The sequence below is a fragment of the Schistocerca piceifrons genome, chromosome X (assembly GCF_021461385.2).
Source record: "Schistocerca piceifrons isolate TAMUIC-IGC-003096 chromosome X, iqSchPice1.1, whole genome shotgun sequence".
Classification (NCBI taxonomy): domain Eukaryota; kingdom Metazoa; phylum Arthropoda; class Insecta; order Orthoptera; family Acrididae; genus Schistocerca; species Schistocerca piceifrons.
The window spans coordinates 390,621,367-390,636,821 of record NC_060149.1 but is presented as its reverse complement, the minus strand read 5'-3'; the positions used below and the strand labels follow the sequence as shown (position 1 = coordinate 390,636,821).

The window sequence follows — 15,455 nt, the reverse complement described above, 5'->3', positions numbered from 1 at the left end:
GGTCGGTGCTGGGGCCACTGCTGTTCCTTATTTATGTAAATGATATGCCTTCTAGTATTACAGGTGATTCAAAAATATTTCTGTTTGCTGATGACACCACCTTGGTAGTGAAGGATCTTGTGTGTAATATTGAAACATTATCAAATAATGTAGTTCATGAAGTAAGTTCGTGGCTTGTGGAAAATAATTTGATGCTAAATCACAGTAAGACTCAGTTTTTACAGTTTCTAACCCACAATTCAACAAGAACTGACATTTTAATCAGACAGAATGGGCATGTTATAAGCGAGACGGAACAGTTCAAGTTCCTAGGCGTACGGATAGATAGTAAGCTGTTGTGGAAAGCCCATGTTCAGGATCTTGTTCAGAAACTAAATGCCGCTTTATTTACCATTAGAACAGTATCTGAAATAAGTGACATTTCAACACGAAAAGTAGTATACTTCGCATATTTTCATACGCTTATGTCATATGGTATTATTTTTTGGGGTAATTCTTCTGATTCAAAAAGGGTATTTTTGGCTCAAAAACGGGCTGTTCGAGCTATGTATGGTGTAAGTTCGAAAACCTCTTGTCGACCCCTATTCAATAGTCTGGGAATTTTGACATTGCCCTCACAGTATGTATTTTCTTTAATGTCGTTTGTTGTTAGCAATATTAGCTTATTCCCAAGAGTTAGCAGCTTTCACTCAGTTAATACTAGGCAGAAATCAAATCTGCATGTGGAATGCACTTCCTTGACTCTTGTGCAGAAAGGAGTGCAGTATTCTGCTGCATCCATTTTCAATAAGCTACCACAAGAACTCAAAAATCTTAGCAGTAGCCCAAACACTTTTAAGTCTAAACTGAAGAGTTTCCTCATGGCTCACTCCTTCTATTCTGTCGAGGAGCTCCTGGAAGAGATAAAAAATTAAGCAAATTCCAGTGTTACATTCTTGATTTTCTTTATTTAAACTAACGACTTGTTTCATTTTATGTGTTTCTACAATCGTGTTATAATTTCATGTATTGACTCGTTCCATGACCATGGAGACTTCTCCTAAATGTGGTCCCACGGAACAATAAATAAATAAATAAATAAAAAAAAACACCTTTCGAAATCACACATGAAAGTACACCAATGACTGACATTCCATTTACTTGGCAATGTTTCAGCTACCTCACATTACACTGACCACTTTAGTGTTCCATACTTCTTGCTTAAATGTTTAACATGGCCATTCAACCTTATTACTAATGAAATATTACCACAATTCCTACTCACTGCCAAGTCCCTCTGAGGATGTAAATGCTTCTAAACATAAACATGGTTCATTATGTGGGGTAATGCTGTGTTCTTGTCACTTAAAACGCAAAGTTCTCCCAGAATACTAAGCCATTCACAGTACCTATTGATATATACATATACCAAAAGAATACTGTTAGTAAACACTCGTAAAACAAGCATGCACAACATATTAAATTAAGCACATAACATTAATTTACCACATAATACAGTACAAAATTTTCAATAATGACAAACACAAGAACCGAAGGTGGACCACCATGAGTGTAAACAACCTGTACGTGATGCTAGGAATGGTTTCATATTAATACTTCTGAAAACGATAAAACAGCTGAACAGTAAGAACGTTCATGCAAACCACTATCAAACTTTATCACTAACAGCGACAGTATTATGGCTAATCCCAACAGATACAAAGTTTTTCTGCGTATCTGGAGGTTTTCATTAAAAATCTTGCACGACCAAACCTGCGTGTACCAAAATCGCGGGCACTATATTCCACAAAGCTTCTGGAAACAGACGTATACATCCATTACCTGAAATAATCATATTTCATACGGATTTCTTGTGTTGCGTTAAGAAAGATAACATTTGGAAATGACAAATCCTGACACCTATAAGCTATAACTGCAACAAAGCGGAAATTTATCTTACGACGACAGACAGAACTTAATCAGAAAGACACGTTCATCACAGTTTTACACCGAAACTCGTTTCATACAAAATCACCAGTCAAGGCCTTTAAATGTCAGTGCTACAGGTAACCTGATGTTCCAACCCAGCACTATGCTCGTTATTTACTCACTCTGTTTCGGTACACAGTTTTGCAGTTGCCTCCGTGAAACTTTAAACTACACATGCGAAGTAAACGCCCTCATTACTTGAATTGTCAGCTCTGTCACGTAATTACACCGAAAACAGTCCTTCAAATAGTTCCAGAATTATTGTTTAATTTAAAATAAATAGCCACTAATAGCAGTATTTACAGTAATATTGTACAATACCTTTAATGCAAAAACCTTTCTGCAGCTCACCGCTTGACCCCTGCTTCCTTGCTTCTTTGAAAACACTCGCCACTGAGTAGTAATTTATACCGCCATATCTTGAAGTTTGAGTCATCAGCAATCACTCCACATCCTCACACTTATTCCGCTGGTCGATACATTCAGAATCCCGATTCTCATTCGGACTTCATGTATAACTTTACCATTAGTCAAACTAAAATCTTACAACACTTACCGTGAACAAACTACCGTTATCTTGGGCGATGGCTCCTCCACTTCCGTTGACGCATGCGTTCTGAAACTTTCAGCTCGACAGTGCAAAAGGTATTGTAAAATATCCCCTTTGAAACACACAATACACTAAATGGGCAATAAAAACAATTTCAGAGCGCTCGAATCATTAACGAGGCGTGAAATCTTTTATTTTCAAAAACAGTTATTACCCACAGATACGAAACAAGGATCAGACAATACTGGGCAGGTTGCCCACCTTGCTATTTTAATCATAATGTCGCTCGTAAGCAAAATTTCGTGAGGAACGTGTGACAAAATAAAATTCTATACAACTTTCATTTTATATTTGTATTCAAATTTATGTGTAGTTAACCGTGTTGCTCCGACTAAAAATCTGTTTAAATTAGCCGACAAAAGTAAAAATCCAAAATACATCAATTATATAAATATTCATATATCGATATAAATTGCTTTTTCTCTGTTTTTGTACCTTGGGAAAAGTTACTACGGCGAAATGAAAATGGATCGAGATGCGCGGGAATTCAAAAGTCTACTGTTTTACTGGGCTACTCAAGGGAATCATTTACATACATATTTTCCAAATTACTGTGAAATGCATGTCAGAGGGTATTTTGCATCGTATTCTGTATTGAGATCTACTCTCAGTCCAATCACATATGAGAAGTGGAAATGAATTACGGCATTGCTTATTATCCACCAAATGAATTGTTGTCCATTAAATCTTTTCCTCGTGACTCTTACAAGTGGTATATTGAAAGTAGCGCGATATTACTTAATACTTCATCTACCGCAACTACTCAAACTTTTTAAACATCTTTTCCCTTGATAATTGTGCAACATAGTAATAAATTCGTTCAAGGATCATTATTACAATGGAATATTTTTTTCCAGCTTCTTGCAAGGAAAAAACATAGAACATGAATATATAATAATAACTAGCGGACACAGCAATGCTTTGTAATTGCGAAATTCATATAGGAATTGGAATCCTCCTCCCCTCTCTCAGTCCGTCTCCTCCCATCGCCCCCTCACACTTTATCACCACCTTCCCCTCACTGTGTCCACCTCCTCCTTCCCCCTTTCTAAGTACATCTCCTCACTCTCACTCTATCCAGACCTCTTCTCTCCTTACTCTGACAATGAGACTTGTTTGTTGTTATTGCAAATTTAACCATGATTGAGAAGTGAAGTCGCTTAAACTGAATGGGTAAATAGGTTGAGATCATTTGCATGCGTTCTAGGACTGAAAGAGATGTTCCCACTTGCTGGTTGTGTGAAGATGGTAGCTTCAGTGACAGTATTTAGCTTAGATATAATCTGTAAATGTGTTGTATTACTAAGTTTAAGACGATTCAGATTCTGTAGTAGTATTCTAATCATAAGTAGTAAGCAATAAATACAAGTTTCCTGTTTTCTGTAAAACCGACGTCGAGAAATAAAACAAAACAGCACTTTGTTGTGTATACCATTTTTGTTTAAAATTATATGTTAGAACAAAGAATGTATATGGGAGAAATAATTTGTATAATGTTTTAATGGTAGGGGATCACGTGGCAGAGTGAAACAAGTAGTATAAATTTAGTTGTAGGTTCTCTTTTATTTATTACAATAACATTGTAGAACATAGAATAAATAGGTTCTTGTTAGCACATTGTAGAACATAACTTACAGAGTTGAGAAATTTTTCTAACATCTGTAATTATAATTAGAAATCAACCTTACACTTGTTTCACTGTGCTCCATGTATCGGAAGCGCTGAAGCAGTTGATGGGGCACAGTGATACAAATATTTTTAACATTTCAGCGTGTTTTAACCAAAAACACAATAGCATAATAATTATTGGGCATTATCACTTAAAAAACTACACTCTTAACCCAGAAACAATATAGTCTACTTAGGTTGCTTCATACCTTCTTAAGAGCCTTTTCCTTTGGTTACAACAGTAATGTAAAATTTCTTCCTACTGGAAGTTTCTAATTGCACCAAAACATAATCATCAAGTTGTGCCTCCCTCTTGAGATCCTTATTCTCATCTGGCTCTTCATCCATTTCTTCATCATTATCAGAATCATCTAGGATAATAGCATCAGGGTTGCCACTGCTAGATTCTGAATCATACCATTTTCACTTTGCAAAAAGTGACCGCTTCACCTGCAATGTGTTCCTTTTTGTGTATTAAATTTTCTTGCTGTGCTTTCATTTCTGGTGTGCTGGTAGCACTGATACATTTGCCCTTCCTGTAGCCATGTCTTTCGTTTTTCTTTTTACTAGCTTTGGGGTGAGCATGAACATTTTCAGGAGAATATTTGAACGTTTGCGAATTTTCTTTTGATGAGGTATCCTCACATGAAACCTCCCGTTGTATATCAATTTCCATCAAAAATGACTCCTGTTCCACCAAAGCTTCAAAAGGACAATCAGTAAGATAACTGCCCAGAAAGTCTGCTTCTGTGAAGACATCTTTATCAAAAGGAACAATTCCTGTTTTGCGAAATGTTGGTTGGTGTCATTGCTCTCTATTGAGCTATATTTATGCAGCTTGGAACATTATAAATGGGGAATGTTTGACCAGGGTGCTACATAAGCCAACTGTCCACAGCAGCATTCTAAAATGTCTTACATGGCTTAAAAACACCAACATCTAGAGAGAGGAATTGGTTGGTGGAATGTAATGGCGACTTAAGAATTGTCACACCATGGTTCTTTACTATTTTTAACACTTCAATAGATAAATGACTTCCGTAGTTATCATAGAGAAGTAAAGCTGGTCCCTCTTTCAAACTGTTAAAATGTTTAATAAAGTGCTTCATCACTCATACAATGAACTCAGCTATCATCCAGCCAGAAGGGGTAGCTGACCCTAGAATTCTAGAAGCAGAAAGATCAAGCATATGGGGCTTGAAGGAAACCATCACAGGTGAAATTGTATTGTCATTACCAGAAACAATGCAGCACATTGTCACAGATGTTCCATTATGTGCACTTACTTACTTGTTTTAGATTGTTTTTGCAACTACTTTTGAAGATTTTTGGACCATACTAGCGCAGGTTTCATCTAAATTAACACTCGAGCAGACGCCCCATTTTTCATTACAGGAGCAGGTGTGGAGCATACTTTGTATACATGTAAAGAATAGCTCGCTTTGTAATACCAGGGTAAGCATGTAAGAGACAAAATCAGACTTTAATTATAGTTTAGTTAAATAAAGATAAAATAAACTTATGTAATATATGCTAAAGCACTGTTTTTAAACAATAATGAAATAAACTTTCATTATATTAGGCTGTTGCCATAGACAGGTGTTACCTCACAGTAATGACCCACTCAAAGTACTACACTGCGCATTTGCGTTAGATCCCAGCCAACCACTTATCTCATTACTCATTATCTCACTGACAGCTGCATCATTATGGGATTGTGCTGCTAGCTCGTAATCTGGGTCATTTTCGTGAACAGAACAAAAGTTATTTCTCACACAGCTCGCTTATTATTTTATATTACTGCTGCTCACTGCTGAAGCAATAATAAAGGAATAGGTATGGGCTCGCAAATGTGAAATAACAAAGGAATGGTACAAAACAATCTGGCGCACTTTATACATAGGTGCACCCACTCGAGGGTTTATACCACCATTCCAGTTGCAGCATCAGGGCAATCTCTATTTATCAGCATCCATTTTCGACCTACATGTATGTCTGAATAGTGTTGAATACTTCACACTTTCCACTTCAGCAGCTACACGAATACTCTTTCCATTCTGGACAAATTTGACAGCTTCTTGCATCGAATCTTTAGAAAATGAACCATGTTTGTAGTTCTTTTGTAATCATGAACCATTTTCCACAACTAAATAAATAAAAAAATATAACATCAAAGGTCAGACCAAAGGCATAAAAATATTTTAACTTGTTAAAATAATAGTCTGGAACGTTTCACTGTGCTCCAGTGATTCATATTTCAATGTGCCCCACATATTTGGATAACGAAACCCACATTGTGACATAAAAACTAACTGATGCAGGTTAATGGTACTTTCCTGTGTCTGTGCTTCAGTCAATATTGCTCTCAAATACATCACAATATTCTTTAAACGTCAGTAAAATTGCATAGTGCAGATTAATTGGGAGCCCAAGAAAAACAAACACTCTGGTCTATTGTGGTTCTATTCAATGGTAACCATTTTAAAACCAAATCAGCAGCAGGTACTGAACCCAAAGTTTACACACTAGGAGTGTCACTAGTCAAATTTAAATATTTTGCGGGGAAAAGTATTATGTTTCTCTGTGCTGCATGTTTCAGTTTAGTCTATGTTTGCCTATGTGCCCTGCTATTGTCGTTAAAACTGGCTGAGAAAGAAAACGAAACTGCACATCTTTGCAGCACAGCACAACATTTTTTTCTCACAGTCAGTTTTAGCAGAAAAGATGTACGTTGTCGTTTAAAAAATAGATAGTACATATACATCTGAATAATTATTAGTGTATCATGTAAAAATTTGAAGTAAAACGATGAAGAGCTTTTCGAAATTTTTGGTAACAATGTTTCCAACAATGTGTTGCTTTTATATATTGTAAGGGGCGATCAAAAACTTTCCATTTAAGGGCTTTGCTGAAGCGTATATACAACATAGCATGAGAACACCTAAATCTTTCCGTTTGAGCTCTGATTTCTCTTATTTTATTATGATCATCATTTCTCCCTACGTAGGTGGGTGTCAACAAAATATTCACGCATTCGGAAGATAAAGTTGGTGATTGAAATTTCGTAAATAGATCTCGCCACATAGAAAACCGCCTTTGTTTCAGTGACTGTCACCCCAACTCGCGTATCATATCAGTGACATTCGCACCCCTATTGCGCGATGACACGAAACGAGCTGCCCTCCTTTGCACTTTTTCGATGTCCTCCGTCAGTCCTACCTGGTAAGGATCCCATGACGTGCAGCAATATTCTAGCTGAGGATGGACAAGTGTAATGTAGGCTGTCTCTCTAGTGGGTTTGTTGCATATTCTAAGTGTTCTGCCAACAAAGCACAGTCTTTGTTTCACCTTCGCCACAATATTATCTATGTGGTCTTTCTAATTTAAGTTGCTCGTAATTGTAATTCCTAGGTATTTAGTCGAATTGACAGCCCTTAGATTTGTGCGATTTATCGTATACCCAAAATTTGTCGGATTTCTTTTAGTACCCATGTGGATGAACTCGTGCTTTTCTTTGTTTGGTGCTAATTTCACTTTTCACACCATACAGAAATTCTCTCTAGGTAATTTTGTAATTGGAATTGATCATCTGATGATTTTACTAGACGGTAAATTACAGCATCATCTGCAAACAATCTAAGGGGGCTGCTCAGATTATCATCTAGATCATTTATATAAACCAAGAACAGCAGAGGGCCTATGACACTACCTTGCAGAACGCCAGATATCACTTCTGTTCTACTCGATTATTTACCTTTGATCACTATGATCACTTTGATGTTAACCACATGACACATCAGAGATGACTAGATATTTCCCTTGCATAAAAATATAGAACGTAATGGCTTTCATCTAAATCGATATAGTGCATACAGAGCTGACAATTCTCCAGTGAACTACTTCAAAAAAGTTGGGTTTTGTCTAACAAAAATCCAGCCATTTTTAGAGCTAACTGCGAGTCCCATATCATAAACAATACCTTAAAATTTACTCTTAAAATATTTCACTTCAGCAGAGAGGCACTATTTTTCAAAATCTACAGTGAATCTTGATCCTCTGTGTCAAATGTCCATTCACTGAGAGAATATTCAGTCTATGGAGATAATACCACAAGTCCATACAAGAAGGCTCTCTCTATTTCCTCCAATTTACAGAAAGTTATGCTGCCGGCCTGCCATCAAGTGATATTTAACTTCAAAGGGGGTGGAAGACTGTTCAACACTGATTTAGCAGTTTGTGACATCAGATGGTAGAACGATGCTGAAGAAACAGAACATTCACTTAATAAATGCTATCTATGTTTTGTGCAGCATATTTTGTCTGTTTTTGAAACTGCTGCTGGGAAACTGGAAGACAGCTTAGCTACTTCTGTTGAGTTGGACAGAGTAATTATGGACCTAAAGAGTAAAGTACAGAGCTGGAAACATGATAAATCCTTAGAAAAGAAAGTTCATGAAATCCTGAAAAACTTCAGAATCACAGTGGCTGAGTTATAAAAAAATGCACAATTTTTCGTGTCATGTCACACTGTTTACTTACCAGAAACTATGACTTTTCTGAGAAAAATGAGTTCAGTCTAGTTACAAGTTTACGCTCAAAGCACAATGGTAGTATGTTTTAAAAGTTACCAACACAGTGAATCTCAAACTTGATGAAGGTCGCATATACAATGAATTGTGTGATTTTCAGAATGCATATGCTGGACTTGATAAATCTGTATGTTAAAGTGGATAATACGTTTTAAATCAGTAGACAATCTTTCTAGTATTTCTGGGTCATTATTACTGTTACTGAAATAACAAAAAAGGAAACAAGGCATGGAAAATTCGACGTTGGTGCACTAAGATCTCACAAGTATGCCAGAGCAAGATCAGTGTGTTGATGAAATAAAGATCTCTTTCAAAGGATACAATAGTCTATGACAGTGTATTCAAAACAAGCCAACATGAAAGGGCTTCAAAAGAGCCAGTTTCTCAGGAAATTTATGTGATTTTGACTTCTGCTAAGGTGCAGGATTTAAGGCAACAGAGCAGTTACCTGGAAAAGTCTTTCTTACAACGTTGTGGTGAACCTTACAGAATAATTGGGAGACAAACGCCTATTTTAGGATGTATGAGGACAATTTCTTCATATTGTACCATGTTACTCAGAGCCTACTGAAGAGGGGTATCTATCACTCATGCCTAAAAAGACATGAAAGATTCAAGTAATTTACTCTTCCTGAGGAAAAGTAGATAAAAGTGCAAGGATATAATACAGTCTAATAGGGCAGTTTCACAAGTTGACACAACTGGCGAGCTCGTCTTAGGGAAATGGTATGATAACAAATGAGTGTCAAGATAACTTGGAAAATTCTGGGGTTGGCTTTTATTTATATTTGAAGAGAGTACACGAAACCACAAGGTAAAAGGAAGGACAAGCTTCATCCATTACTATAAACAGCAACAAACAAAGATCTTTCATTAATGTACACAGATTGTTTTGTTACTACGATCTTTGCAAATCTCAATGCGCTTTCTTAAACAAAACAATATGATATTCCTCAAAACGGTTTTGACCATAGTCTTTGTCCATACAAAGTGGAATTTTCATGTATTTATTCAGCAATTCTTCCATGAAACTCTTCAAAACTTTCATCTCTCAACAACGCTGAACTGCAGCTATGCATCTTGTTTCAGTAGTTATAGTGCAACAAGTGATTGGAATATTACTGTACAGAAATACATAATTTTTAGTACTTTTTCTGTCTTTCTTGTCACCTGCAAAATCTGAATTACTTTATGTTACTATTTCTTGTGCAGTGTGCTCGCTGCCGCCGTTGGATAAGCAGCTGCAGCAGCAAGTCGTATACTCCTAGCTCACTCATTTGTTACATAGTTAAATTCTTAATTTCTTTGCGTGCTTTTGGTACTTGCGTTATTTAATTCATAAATTTCGGGCGTATTATAGTATTTGAGAGTTGTAGCATCGCGTTTTAGTACCTGAATAGTGTAAATTCGCGTAGTCGTCTGTCTTCTGTTTTTGTTTTGAACGGCCAGTGTCGGTTGGTCACAGTCAGTGTGCTCGCTGCCGCCGTTGGATAAGCAGTTGCAGCAGCAAGTCGTATACTCCTAAGTCACTCATTTGTTACATAGTTTAATTCTTAATTTCTTTGCTTGTTTTTGGTACTTGCATTGTTTAATTCATAAATTTCGGGCGTATTATAGTATTTGAGAGTTGTAGCATCGCGTTTTAGTACCTGAATAGTGTAAATTCGCGTAGTCGTCTGTCTTCTGTTTTTGTTTTGTACGGCCAGTGTCGGTTGGTCACAGTCAGTGTGCTCGCTGCCGCCGTTGGATAAGCAGCTGCAGCAGCAAGTCGTATACTCCTAAGTCACTCATTTGTTACATAGTTTAATTCTTAATTTCTTTGCGTGCTTTTGGTACTTGCGTTATTTAATTCATAAATTTCGGGCGTATTATAGTATTTGAGAGTTGTAGCATCGCGTTTTAGTACCTGAATAGTGTAAATTCGCGTAGTCGTCTGTCTTCTGTTTTTGTTTTGAACGGCCAGTGTCGGTTGGTCACAGTCAGTGTGCTCGCTGCCGCCGTTGGATAAGCAGCTGCAGCAGCAAGTCGTATACTCCTAGCTCACTCATTTGTTACATAGTTTAATTTTAATTTCTTTGCGTGTTTTTGGTACTTGCATTATTTAATTCATAAATTTCGGGCGTATTATAGTATTTGAGAGTTGTAGCATCGCGTTTTAGTACCTAAATAGCGTAAAATTGCGTAGTCTCATTCCGCCGCCGAGCAGTGTGTCAGCAGTGCGCAAGTAGCAGCATTACTGCATTTACTAGGCAATCTTGTATTTAAATAACCGTTTAAATTTTGTGTCGATTTGTTTGTGCTCTCTGTAGATTAGTTCAGACGTTCTTTGCACAACAGTTTTTAGCATGGATAGGGACTGCAACTGCTGCATTCAGATGCAGGCTGAGTTGGCATCCCTTCGCGCCCAGCTTCAGGCAGTGTTGGCTTCGGTCACACAGCTTGAGGCTGTTGCCAATGGGCATCACTGTGGGGGTCCGGATGGGGGTTTGTCGGGGACGGTCAGCTCGTCCCACGCATCCCCCGATTGGACTACGACTGTGGTTGCCCGGGATACTGCCCGCATTGAGGCTGATCCCTCACCTGTGGTAGAGTAGGAGATCGTCTCAAGGTGTGGCAGGGGGCGAAAGACATTCCGGAGGGCTGAACGGAAGGCCTCTCCAGTTTGTCTAACGAACCGGTTTCAGGCTCTGTCTCAGGCTGATACTGATCTTCGGCCTGAAGTGCCTGCTTGTCCTGTTCCAGAGGTTGCTCCTCAGTCAGCAAGATCCGGGCGGTCGCAGAGGGTGGGCTTACTGGTAGTTGGGAGCTCCAATGTCAGGTGTGTAATGGGGCCCCTTAGGGATATGGCAGCAAGAGAGGAGAAGAAAACCAATGTACACTCCATGTGCATACTTGGGGGAGTCATTCCAGATGTGGAAAGGTTCCTTCCGGATGCCATGAAGGGTACAGGGTGCACCCATCTGCAGGTGGTCGCTCATGTCGGCACCAATGATGTGTGTCACTATGGATCGGAGGAAATCCTCTCTGGCTTCCGGCGGCTATCTGATTTGGTGAAGACTGCCAGTCTCGCTAGCGGGATGAAAGCAGAGCTCACCATCTGCAGCATCATCGACAGGACTGACTGCGGACCTTTGGTACAGAGCCGAGTGGAGGGTCTGAATCAGAGGCTGAGACGGTTCTGCGACCGTGTGGGCTGCAGATTCCTCGACTTGCGCCATAGGGTGGTGGGGTTTGAGGTTCCGCTGGATAGGTCAGGAGTCCACTACACGCAACAAGCGGCTACACGGGTAGCAGGGGTTGTGTGGCGTGGGCTGGCCGGTTTTTTAGGTTAGATGGCCTTGGGCAAGTACAGAAAGGGCAACAGCCTCAACGGGTGCAGGGCAAAGTCAGGACATGCGGGGACCAAGCAGCAATCGGTATTGTAATTGTAAACTGTCGAAGCTGCGTTGGTAAAGTACTGGAACTTCAAGCACTGATAGAAAGCACCGAATCTGAAATCGTTATAGGTACAGAAAGCTGGCTGAAGCCAGAGATAAATTCTGCCGAAATTTTTACAAAGGTACAGACGGTGTTTAGAAAGCATAGATTGCATGTAACCGGTGGTGGAGTGTTCGTCGCTGTTAGTAGTAGTTTATCCTGTAGTGAAGTAGAAGTGGATAGTTCCTGTGAATTATTATGGGTGGAGGTTACACTCAACAACCGAGCTAGGTTAATAATTGGCTCCTTTTACCGACCTCCCGACTCAGCAGCATTAGTGGCAGAACAACTGAGAGAAAATTTGGAATACATTTCACATAAATTTTCTCAGCATATTATAGTCTTAGGTGGAGATTTCAATTTACCAGATATAGACTGGGACACTCAGATGTTCAGGACGGGTGGTAGGGACAGAGCATCGAGTGACATTATACTGAGTGCACTATCCGAAAATTACCTCGAGCAATTAAACAGAGAACTGACTCGTGGAGATAACATCTTGGACCTACTGATAAAAAACAGACCCGAACTTTTCGACTCTGTATGTGCAGAACAGGGAATCAGTGATTATAAGGCCGTTGCAGCATCCCTGAATATGGAAGTTAATAGGAATATAAAAAAAGGGAGGAAGGTTTATCTGTTTAGCAAGAGTAATAGAAAGCAGATTTCAGACTACCTAACAGATAAAACAAAAATTTCTGTTCCGACACTGACAATGTTGAGTGTTTATGGAAAAAGTTCAAGGCAATCGTAGAATGCGTTTTAGACAGGTACGTGCCGAGTAAAACTGTGAGGGACGGGAAAAACCCACCGTGGTTCAACAACAAAGTTAGGAAACTACTGCGAAAGCAAAGAGAGCTTCACTCCAAGTTTAAACGCAGCCAAAACCTCTCAGACAAACAGAAGCTAAACGATGTCAAAGTTAGCGTAAGTAGGGCTATGCGTGAAGCGTTCAGTGAATTCGAAAGTAAAATTCTATGTACCGACTTGACAGAAAATCCTCGGAAGTTCTGGTCTTACGTTAAATCAGTAAGTGGCTCGAAACAGCATATCCAGACACTCCGGGATGATGATGGCATTGAAACAGAGGATGACATGCGTAAAGCTGAAAGACTAAACACCTTTTTCCAAAGCTGTTTCACAGAGGAAGACCGCACTGCAGTTCCTTCTCTAAATCCTCGCACAAACGAAAAAATGGCTGACATCGAAATAAGTGTCCAAGGAATAGAAAAGCAACTGGAATCACTCAACAGAGGAAAGTCCACTGGACCTGATGGGATACCAATTCGATTCTACACAGAGTACGCGAAAGAACTTGCCCCCCTTCTAACAGCCATGTACCGCAAGTCTCTAGAGGAACGGAAGGTTCCAAATGATTGGAAAAGAGCACAGGTAGTCCCAGTTTTCAAGAAGGGTCGTCAAGCAGATGCGCAAATCTATAGACCTATATCTCTGACGTCGATCTGTTGTAGAATTTTAGAACATGTTTTTTGCTTGAGTATCATGTCGTTTTTGGAAACCCAGAATCTACTATGTAGGAATCAACATGGATTCCGGAAACAGCGATCGTGTGAGACCCAATTCGCTTTATTTGTTCATGAGACCCAGAAAATATTAGATACAGGCTCCCAGGTAGATGCTATTTTTCTTGACTTCCGGAAGGCGTTCGATACAGTTCCGCACTGTCGCCTGATAAACAAAGTAAGAGCCTACGGAATATCAGACAAGCTGTGTGGCTGGATTGAAGAGTTTTTAGTAAACAGAACACAGCATATTGCTATCAATGGAGAGACGTCTACAGACGTTAAAGTAACCTCTGGCGTGCCACAGGGGAGTGTTCTGGGACCATTGCTTTTCAAAAAATGGCTCCGAGCACTATGGGACTTAACTTCTAAGGTCATCAGTCCCCTTGAACTTAGAACTACTTAAACCTAACTAACCCAAAGACGTCACACACATCCATGCCCGAGACAGGATTCGAACCTGCGACCGTAGCGGTCGCGCGGTTCCAGACTGTAGCGCCTACAACCACTCGGCCACCGCGGCCGGCATTGCTTTTCACAGTAAGTATAAACGACCTAGTAGATAGTGTTGGAAGTTCCATGAGGCTTTTCGCGGATGATGCTGTAGTATACAGAGAATTTGCAGCATTAGAAAATTGTAGCGAAATGCAGGAAGATCTGCAGCGGATAGGCACTTGGTGCAGGGAGTGGCAACTGACCCTTAACATAGACAAATGTAATGTATTGCGAATACATAGAAAGAAGGATCCTTTATTGTATGATTATATGATAGCGGAACAAACACTGGTAGCAGTTACTTCTGTAAAATATCTGGGAGTATGCGTGCGGAACGATTTGAAGTGGAATGATCACGTAAAATTAATTGTTGGTAAGGCGGGTACCAGGTTGAGATTCATTGGGAGAGTCCTTAGACAGTGTAGTCCATCAACAAAGGAGGTGGCTTACAAAACACTCGTTCGACCTATATTTGAGTATTGCTCATCAGTGTGGGATCCGTACCAGATCGGGTTGACGGAGGAGATAGAGAAGATCCAAAGAAGAGCGACGCGTTTCGTCACAGGGTTATTTGGTAACCGTGATAGCGTTACGGAGATGTTTAACAAACTCAAGTGGCAGACTCTGCAAGAGAGGCGCTCTGCATCGCGGTGTAGCTTGCTGTCCAGGTTTCGAGAGGGTGCGTTTCTGGATGAGGTATCGAATATATTGCTTCCCCCTACTTATAGCTCCCGAGGAGATCACGAATGTAAAATTAGAGAGATTCGAGCGCGCACGGAGGCTTTCAGACAGTCGTTCTTCCCGCTAACCATACGCGACTGTAACAGGAAAGAGAGGTAATGACAGTGGCACATAAAGTGCCCTCCGCCACACACCGTTGGGTGGCTTGCGGAGTATAGATGTAGATGTAGATTTAGATGTAGGTGTTTCCTGGTGAGTGGAATAGTCCACTCCCTGTCATTGAATTCAGGTGTCTTAAGGTTCTCATTAGATTTTGGATGTACGAGTGATTTGCATTACTCATTAATATGCTTCATAGTTCACTGCGTTAAGTCCAATCTAGTTTTACATGTTAAATGCAACAGACTGCCTATCGCTTCACGATATGGACAGTTTGAGCCTGCT

General features: G+C 39.6%; 1 protein-coding gene across 2 annotated transcripts in view; it reads right to left on the bottom strand.

The window, feature by feature from the left end:
* The window catches only part of LOC124721406 (ras-related protein Rap1), a 57,546-nt gene extending 54,761 nt beyond the window's left edge, over window positions 1-2,785 (bottom strand). Inside the window, exons 1-2 of one of the 2 annotated variants that reach the window (XM_047246354.1) lie at window positions 2,525-2,785; window positions 2,290-2,437 (exon numbers count right to left, since the gene is read on the bottom strand). The gene's annotated coding sequence lies outside the window, so the exon portion shown is untranslated. The remainder of the gene's footprint in view (window positions 1-2,289; window positions 2,438-2,524) is intronic. The other variant, XM_047246353.1, reaches the window with a different exon arrangement.
* Window positions 2,786-15,455: the final 12,670 nt, after the last annotated feature.